Source organism: Bombus terrestris, chromosome 6, assembly GCF_910591885.1.
Source record: "Bombus terrestris chromosome 6, iyBomTerr1.2, whole genome shotgun sequence".
NCBI lineage: Eukaryota > Metazoa > Arthropoda > Insecta > Hymenoptera > Apidae > Bombus > Bombus terrestris.
Window position 1 is genome coordinate 6,714,109 of NC_063274.1, and position 10,565 is coordinate 6,724,673.

Consider the following 10,565-nt stretch of genomic DNA (forward strand, 5'->3'; position numbering starts at 1 on the left):
GAGAACGGCCATTCGCGATTCTGTGCGCGCCGTTACACGATATATCAGATTACGTATCCGTTGCGTCATGTAAATTGATACTTGTATATGGCTGAACACCACGAGCGAACATTTATTTGAGTGATAAATTATCGTAATGTCGAACAGTCACGCTTTCAATTCCAATTTCGCTAACTAGATCAACGGGCATCCCTCGACAGCCTAGTGGATGGGAGCTTAACCTACGTTAAGTAGCCGCTAAGCTTGCGCGCATATTACGCAACGAACTAAAGAAAGCTCGACCAACTTCAGCTACCTATCCCTTTCGTTACGCTGTTTAAAAAATACCTATCTGTTTAAAAAATACTTACGCGATTCAAGTAATACCAAGGAAACGTTATACAATTAACAAAGCTGTTACATTCAGGAACCGGAATATGTACTTCTTTCATTTTATTTGACGATTAATCTATTTAATAATTATTTAATAGTTATTATTTTAAGTTTTTATCGTAGGTTCAAGGTTTCCCGTGTATTCCTCAACTACAACGGTATTGGCGAGTGACGTAAGTACTTACGCGCGTTTACCTGTGCTCCGGTTTCCAGACAATAGAGACAGGACCTTCGGTTCCCTTTTCTCGACATCGATCGCCCAACGGTTGGCATGCGTATACGTATGTACTTTCACAGCAGGATGACTGGTGAGAGAATTCAATTTCCATCGTGGTTATCGCAGTCGCATCTTCCGTTCATCTCGGTCGTCCGTCCGTTCCTTTTTTTCTCCGGCACATATCGAATCTCGTAAGCTGAATAGAAGATGCGATAGATCTACCGTTTCAATCAAGTTGCGTTAAAGGAACTTAATCTCTTACGCTGCGCTTTATATATATTTCCGTGTGGTAGAATAAAATTTTACTTTCCTTATATTAGATAGGAATCTTTTAAGCAAGTTTATCGTTAATCGCTAATTTACTTTCGATAACTTTGTCACGACTTTATTCCATATGCCTATCGCTCAGAGAATTATCTCTTGCAACTGCGACGCAAAAGGGAAAAATCCATCGCCGATGCAACCGAAACACGTCAGCGCAATCGATACTAGTTGACAGTGACATATCGGGACCGAAAAATGTCCGCGGTGAACTCGGCCGCGACCTTTAAGCGTGGCTGTTGATTTTTCAGCCTCGTTTCTGTAGTCGAGTCTGGCGATAACGCGCGGTTTTCCGCGCGATAGCCCACAAGCCGAGCGAAAACGATGGTATTTCATGTGCCGGGGAGCGCGGGTCCTCGTTACGCAATCGGGCCACGCTTTCCAGCTGTCCGATCGTAACTTGGAAGGGGAATAGAGGGGCTATGGATCGTAGGGCAAAGAAAAACAAGCCCACGTCAAACGCATACATCGATTACCGGCTTGTTTAGATTACACGATGATACGCCCAGCTGTAACGGAGATCCTCGGAAAATTAGACCTATTTCCGGGGCTGTTCGTGCGAATTTGAAAGCTACTCTGTCGTTGCATTACGTTAACATATCATCGAGTCGTGTCGATATAAATTGATACCTACGTGAAATACATAACACCATGCTTGACAACGTGTCTGAATTGTCTCTTGTCAATGTCAGATCGGCAAAATTTGAACTTGCGAGACGATGTCTAGCGAAAGTGATTAATATCATTTCCACATCTCTTCCACATACAAATTAAGTATAAACGTCTTTTTATGTACGGGTAGATACACATTATACTATACAACGAGGAAACAGAGAATACCCAAGTAAGTGCATACATATGCAGTCGATATGAGCTACCCGAGCAGAGTCCGCAACCACCGATGCTATTCGCGGTACGACGGATTCTCGAAGTCTGGGTTTCTCAATCTCCCCGACGATACCCAGCAGAGCAGTACCGCGGTGTACGAGCATCGAGTTGTTCCCCGAGTAATCTAATTTCCAATTTCCGCCCGGAGGACGGTTTGCACGATAAAATTCCGAGCTCTCGGCGTGTACGTTAGGTATCACCCTTCTCTGTCTCCTCTCTCCCCCTGTTCTTCCGTGAAAACCAGTAATTACCGGCGCGGTCAAAGGATGTCGGGCGAAACGCCGCACCGGTGAAATACGTGCAATCTCGCGAAGAATTTTCACCGAGGAGCAACCAACGTCGATCCTGCCGACCGTTTCCTGGAGAACGATCGCGAATGGGCGTGTGTCACCAGAGTGCCCGGGGACAGATCGAGCCAATGGGAAGGTGGGAAGGCGTGGATCCCCGGTGCCAGAGGACAGCAAGCGGACGACACGGGAAAGAAGGGGACTCTCGAGCGACACGAACCGTCCCTCTGTCCCTCTCGACTCAGCCGGTGCGTCTGTGTCGGTGATCACGGTCGCACGGTCGGACGTTCGCGTGGTGGGGAGAGCACCGGAGGGGTCGTAGGGGAAGATGTCGCGCGGTGGGGATAACTGACTCCGCCCACTCGGTTGCTAGTGGGGGAAGCGCTCGAGTGCGCTGTCCACGGCGCATGTGGTTCGCGTCTGCCGCCGTACGGCCGTACGGCACACGAGCGACATGTAGCAGAACCGGACTGTCGGATAGCAATGATTCCAAGCCGTTGGCTATTTCCGATGTTGAATCGGGAACTGAATTGGAGGCCAAATAGAAAGGAATTTCTTTGTTTGTTTGCTTTACCGAGCTTCAAAGGAGAAACGTGTCCAGCCTCCTTGGATTAACGTTCTCGCTTTTGCGCAGTAGTACGTGCTACTGCACCGTTCTCTCGCGTATACCGTTCACCGTGTCGCGTTACCGTGTCCGAGTTCTGTTCAATTTCATGGGAGGAATGTTGGCTTTTCGTGTGATATCTGACTGAAATACACAGCGATTTGTTCGAGTGTTTAAAGAGATCGACTCTCTGTGCGAATTGCGTAACGCCAGGGTTCCGAGCTTACGGTGAGACCGAATCGTAAGGAACAGATGCAATACCGGTGGGCATCGAATATAACTGCGTATAAACCTGTACATCTACTTACTTTAAAGTTTCTACACCCCTCTTGCCGTGCATTCTCGTAGTTTCGCTCGTTGAATTCAATGAGAAAGAAATAATATCTATAGATAGTGTCTACAAATGTTTTCTAATACACGCTGTTTATTGTTATTAATTATAACATCGGATTCTCTAATTCTTACGATATTGATCGCAGGAGGATTTAGAAAGACGGATTTCACAAACGCTTGACATGTTCAATGATAACATCTTGACAGGTTCGTTAATTAATAGTTTCGTATTTTGGCTGACCCGTAACATTAGCAGCATCGCGAGCGTCGGCTTTTGTAACGAGTGGAGAGCGAGTTGCGGAATATCTTTTGGCGGACGCGCGTACGCAGCCACACGGACACACGGTTCTAGTCGGTAGCTCGGGTATACACCTTCGTGGCTATGCGCATAAATTTCCTTACGGGGCTTCTTCGTCATGGATCGTGACCACGCGGACGTCTACTCGAACAAAATGACCGTTCGCTGAAAGAAAAGTGCGGCCGCCGCAGGTGAGACGAGGCGAGAGGGCCGGAGGAATCGGCGCGCTGAAATTGCCTTTTAAAAATGCACGAGTTCTCGTAAAACTTGGACTGGAAAAATTATGCATAGTTGCGCTTTTTTATGCGAATCGAACGTCCCGCGTTTCTTTTCCTTTTACCTTGACTAAACCGTACCGATCTCGTCGACTTGCTCGCTCGTAATTTTCAATGAATCGCCAGAAATTAGTCCTTTCCAGCTCCTTATTACAGCCTACGCTCTTAATCGAGTGTAACGTGATTTTTACCCTTGGCTCGCGATCCGCCAAGCGAAAGAAACTGTTTTCTCCATTGGTAGGTAGGTAAATGTCTCGGTTTAATAAAGCTCCGATTGCTTTTCAGTCTCCGCAACGTGTGATTTCAATCTTATTTCTTCGATCTCATCTCTTGAAATAAAATACCAAGTGCTCGAAACGAATAGAATGTCAGATGAGAACCGAATGAAATCGGCGAAAAATCTTTGACGAGAGTTTGTTAAAAATCGTTCTAAATTGAATATGTGCGCGAAGCTTTGTATGAAAGTGGGATCGACCTATGCTCGTGTCTTGTTCGATCTGTCGATGTGGGTACAAACGAACTTTGACGCGTTTCTCGAGCGATTGACGTCTCTTAATTGTGGCTTTTCTCCTATCTACTGTCACCTTATCCCGTTGCTCGCACGAGCTGCACTAAGTCCCGGGATTAGTCTCTCTATCACCGGCGACCCACGTCGAACACCTAATCTTTCCTTCGATAGCCACTCGCGGTTGAAGCTTACTGCGTATCGACCGGATAGCTTGCTGCTCGATACATTCCGGTCGGTCGCTGTTCGATACATTCCGCTTGGCGGAATTCACTCGACAAACATCGTCGTATCCGTATCGCGGTACACGGCACGTGGATTTACCAAATGTTGGTACAGGTACTATTCCGTGATCGCTAATTAATCATTGTTGCCTCATACGGATTATCGATCCACGGATTAATGCGTAATGCTGGCTGTTAAATTCGAATTTGTGTTTAAACAGTTCGAGCTCGTCGACTTATCGAGTAGGTACTTGCAGATTTTGGGTGTGGATAGTTGTTGGTAAAGGCATCTAGGATCGGTAAATGTGTTTGTATTGTAGCCAGTGGAACAAAGGATCCAAAGAGGATTAACAACGTGTCTTATAATATTTTCTTCACTAGATATACATAGTAGGTAACAGCTAATAATATCAGATACGATGGACGATTACGAAGAACAATGATATATCGTATCCTCGACCTAAAAATTAATCTTACGCACGATTCTAATCGAATTCGTGTCGTGCAAATACGCCTTGACGTTATTAACTAAACAATTAATTTCCCATGAAATCAACAACTCCCCTTTGCTAGCGAACGAAATGCGCCGTTTTATACAGAAATAAAAAAAAATGCCTGTGTAGACTGTAGTTGTGGAAAATTACATGCTTTCACAATTGCCTGACATAGTTCCGGAAGATCGAACCGTGGGTAACCGAATCGTAGAGGAACGATCGAGCGGACCTACCTGTTTACGTAGACGAAAGTTGGTCCATATAGTTGGCAGCGAGTTTCTTTTGACGCTTGACATTAAAAGTCACGGTGTTCGTGCAACTACGTCCCCGTCACGTCAGGTTGACGGATCGGCGTGCGCACTCAGGAAATTAGGCAATTTCCGGCCTGTGCTCGCTCGTGTCTGCATTTAATAGCGGCAGCAGTTACCAGTTCTCGCTGGAGGAGGCGAGCCTACTCTTTCGCGTACACTACGTGCACTCTTCCACGCCAGACGGCCGTCCCATGCCGGATCGATCGATGTGCCTCGTGTTCCTCGCCACTTTCGAACGCGTCGCATCGTGCTCTTCTCCACTTTTCGAAACACGTTCGTGTGCTTTCTGCCTGGCGAATTTCCGTTTTACGATTTCTTCGCTTCGCAACTATGACAGCAGTCGTTTCGCCCGCTGGTGTCAGAATTCTTATTATTAGTCGAGGGTCTTTAGCTTCTATGTTTCATTCTCCTTGCTGTTAGCGAACGGTTTTTACTTTCTTGTCTTTTATTGCGTGCAGTCATGCTTATCGAATAGGCAGCGATTCCTGCGGAGTAAATACAAACACTGTATGTTTGCAACTATCTGTAGAATTATTTCTACGTGAAATTGTACACGAGTTGAGTTTTTACAATCTTTCATTTTTCTACGCGAAATCTTTGTATAAATGTGCTCATCTGTTTTCTTCTTTCGTCAAAGAAAACTGAAAAATTGATAAGATTCGTCGTTTCGAAAGACTCGGAAGCAAGGGTAAACTTGTTCTCAAATATCCTTTGGCCTTTAATCGAAGGCTACGAAACTGGTAGCGCTTTCGCCCAACGTAGAAGTACGACTCGCGACTGCCCCAGCCTCGGGAGTGCAAGAAACAATTCCGCCGCAACATATCCTGCCATTACCTCGGCAACACGTGATAAAACGTAAGGGAAACCTCGTACTACTCGCGTTCGTGGCGAGTAACTATAATCTGCGACAGTGTCGTGCAGGCAGGATCGTTAGAAAAGGCGTAATGGAGCCTTGTGCGCACGGTGGTCGGTGTTGATAGCCCGGTATGGTGAGAGCGAATCCCGGGGTCACACCGAGGGTCACTAATGACATACGCAGCCCCGTACGCGCATGCAACAACACTCTTGCACGCTTGCTCCTTCGCACATACACACACAAACACACGGATCTCTTCTGTAAACCAGTCTCAAGCTGCGTCGATCCTTTCCTGCGACTCTGTTATAGATTGCGATCAAATATCGCGCTGGATTTACTTCTTATTCCTTTATTTTAGAGATAACTTTTTGTTTTCTACGATACGATGTCTCGATGGCAACTACGATGCGCGGATTCAAATTTTCTTGTCTGTCTTTTAACTTTTAAAAAATTTTTCAATCTCCGGAATCTACCGGTAACTATGTCACAAACAACTGCTCCAATATTCTCATCGATTTTACTTTGTATCTTCGCACATAACGCAACACTCGTTCCAAGCTATCCCCGATCGACAGCACGAAACAAATCGCATAATTTCAGCATCAAAGATCTCAGCGAATCTGCAACAACGATCTCTCTCTAAACGGAAGAAGGCAGAAAAAAGAGAAAAAATTGCAGCATCTCGATCGGCAAAACGTAGCGATAGTTGCCCCTTTTTCCAGGTCATTTAGTTCCGATTCAGCCGGCCAGAGCGTAGTCGGGTAAACGGAAACCGCGTTACACGATATGCCGCGGCGACTCTAGCCGCGCGCGCGTGTTCCAAATTTCCGAAACAATGGTGCAGAAGCGCTTGGGTCGCGGTTCGACTCGTACAGCGAATCCCATTGTTGCGTCTGCACCCCGTGTGCACCGCTTGCACGGCGTGCATCGCGCGCGCGGGATGCGAATCCGCACACAGAGGCTGCGAATAAATGCCGGTGCGACGGCCGAAGAGAGCAGGTCGGAATCATGCGCGCATCCCGTACGAAACGCAAACGCAAAAGCGAAACGCGAATTGGCCTCATCAAAGCGAGCAAACAATGCCGGATGCCGCCGATGGCTCAACAACGTGTGGTTAGCCAAATCACCGTACGGCACGTAGCACACCGATGCGCATCGAATGCCGAACAATGCCCGATCCATCGCTCTGCCAGGCGCCATTCCCTCTACGACCATCCTCGTTCCCTCTATCCCGTGTCCACTGGCTTCATCTTCGTCTCTGCTCTCCGGTATCTTCCTCCCTGTTGCAGTCGCATACGCGTCAGACGTGTTCAAGACACACTTACGCGATACACCTTCCCTCTGTGAACGATAACCCCTTGTTTGTTTTTCACCTTACCACGGTACCGGATACCGGTCTCTGCTACGTGGATAACCCGCTGGATAATCATAATCTCGAAGGCGCGAAAGAGTATCGCGGAAGTTTTTCGAGGGCTTTGGATTCGTAGGAGCCGGTGAACCGTGACTCTTCCGCAGCCGTAACTCGTGCCGACCGGCCCCGGTTCGAGGCGCGAGCCGATAATCTTCCTTTTGTTTGTTTTGTTAAGCGCTTTATGGGATGTAGCGTCGATAGGCGAGCCGTGGCCCAAGTACGAGTACGAGGATTCGTTTGACCCTTCGCAGCATCGTTCTGCTCGTGTGAGAATCCTACTTACGTCCTCCACTTTTGCTCGCTTCATTCTTTCTCTTTACCTTCGCACGAGACAATCTATGGAGTGGCTCGGACGTGTAAAATAAAATTGCAGCCTGCGAGATCTTTCGTGCGCGTGTTTTCTATCGAACACGATAACGCCGATGCTCTATCGTTGGTGGAACGTGTCATCGATCTTGGTAATGAGTTCATTTGTATGCAAGTTTTCGAGAAAAAGTTACCCTATAGAGAAAGTTACGTACGTTTGCATAGAAAGATGAACAGATAGGCGTTACGTATTATGTACAGGAAGTGCATGATCGCAGTTAATGATAAATAAATTAAAAGCAAAGTTGTAACAACAGTTATTAGTCTAGCATATTGTAATTATATTAGAATTTTGTTTATATCGTTAAACATATTACGTGTACCGTGTAACGCATAAGGTATTATGTTACAAGGATGAGAGTTCAGTTTTTCTCTGTTCCAACAGTTTTTATTCGTTCGAATATAATAAGAGCCGACATTTCTATAATTGGATTTCAACTCGGCATGTTCGTATATATTTAGAACGAACCTTCGTACGTTGCATTGGGTAGCATGAAATGGATTCATGTAGATAATTGGTGGATTCGAATAACGAAAGATCGACAACGCGACAAGTAAGTCAGATATTGTACAAAATTCGTTAAAGGCGAACGATCTTGTGCTTTCGTTTACAGCCAAATAACGGCAAATATCGCGAAGAACGTAGCAATACGAACGTAAAGATCGGTTATTTACTTCTCCATATGGCACTTTTACACTCAAACCTTAAAGGTTTTAGTAATTTTTTTAACAATTTCTCATCTTCGTCTTGTTTTTTCATAACTGTCCTAATACCTAAGGCTGCGAACAGGAGCGCGTGTATTTTCTAAAAGCAATTTGTTGCGGTTCCCGTTGCGAGGAGTCGTTCTCAGAAGTTCAGGACCGAAGCGCATCGTGCCACGGACCGAGTTTCAATTAATTTCGCAGATGGAAGGAAGCGGTTTCGTGTCGTCCACTTTATCGACGCGCATGTGGAGCATCCAACCGATCGGCTCGGAGGAACCGTCTAATAAAAATGTTAATTGCACGGCTCGTTAGAAGACCCCCCGCGATGACTGCTAGAAGTTCACCCGGGGTCGCCTCGCGGGGAGTCCACGAGTATTTGCCTTTAACTGTTTTTTTTTCGCCGTTTTTCACCGTCCTGCCGCTTCCTTTTCCTTCTTTTCCTTTTTCCTCGAATCCTTCTCCGCGTTCGATTATTTATTACCCGAGACCCGCTCGTACTCACGGAATCTGGATTAGGTACATTTTCTCTCTCCGCTTCCCAGATCGGAGGAAAGTTGACCTTAACGAGATCTGCTCCGAACTGCTAGCACCTTGTGGCAATTTGTAGTTGATCGATACGAACAATCCAAACCGTGTGTGTGGACCGATGGTCGATTCAATACGCGATTCATTCGTCGGCGGAGGCAAATCTGTGTGTACGATATTCTTTTCTTTATGATAATCGAACAGACTAATTCTATTTCACCTGGACGAGCCCAAAGACCCGTTTCTTCTCCATCTTCGATGTAAGTCGAACGTCCTGCTCACAGCAGAAACATTTCTGGGCATTTCGAAAAACTGATTCTAATCTGGAAAAGGATAGTTCACCACCGCTGGAAAACCAGCAGACAGCTCATCCTCGAACCTCACAAAAGCGCGTTTTCCACAGTTCATTCCACTTGCTCGTAGGTTCGGTTGGGAAAAAGAAGTCGGCCGCGTGTTTTTCTCGCAACGTCGACTTTTTTCGACGGCGGTCTACGAAAACCCCAACCACCGCCTGTATCGTCCGTATAAGCTAACGTCTACTCATAGAGTCGGATTGCAAACGAAGAAGGTCGGACTTTTTGCGACTTTGCGAACAGTCAACAGAGGCGGTAGATCGGCGGAGAAAGAGCGGTTCGATCTTTCCAACCCCCAAAAGGGGGTTACCTCTCTTTCACAGACTAGACTCTAGGGGGTGAAAGGAGGGAAAGGGCTCGGCGGATGCAACGCATTTTGTTTTTAAGCATTCAGACGCGCGTAGACCGCGGTCGACTTAGGCGGTCGGCGCAGCGCACACACGAGGATATCGCGAGGACCGGAGCGGACGGAGGGGGAGAGCTCTATTCAGCTATTGAGGCGGTCGAACCCTCGGCCAGCGCTCGAGCAGCCCTTCCTTTTATACATGTTATATTCGCCGGGTTTTAGGCGCAGAAAACTAAAAAGCTAATTTACTTTAAAAGTATCCGAGCGGGCGTGCGCGCGCTCGCGAACCAGCGCCGCCCCGGTGAGAGGGCGCCTCATCAAACGTGGCCTTTTGAAAAGGCAACCCCCCGGGCTAATGCAGCCAGCGACAGATTGGCGGTGGCCGTTCCTCTGTTTCCCTCTCTCTCTCTCTTTCTCGTCCGCTTCGCCGATCCGTTGCGTTCGTGTACAGCCGTGGCGAATGGTCATTTCGCTGATAGCTCAAACCGATAGCGAAAATGTCCAAATGTATCGCGTGGCCCCGTCCGCGTATAAAGACGTTCCGCGTATAGTATCTGGCGAACGTTGTGACCCGAGCCACATGAGCAGATCGACGCGGCCTCCACTACCCCTCTGCCGGATTTTAAACCAAAAGCCGGACCCTGCATCAATGCTTTCGAGTGACTTTGGACTATCCGCTAATTAATGGACCGGGTGGTTATCAAATGGGCTCGGTGAAGTTGCTGTCGCGGCAGGCGGAGTAACGCGGTCTAACGAAAGCCTCGGTCATCCGAACTGACGCATCTATACGTATAGCAACTAATTATTCAATCTGAATTAATAATGGAACGATTTATTACGATTTGTTACGATTAACTTCGTTTTCTTAACTTCT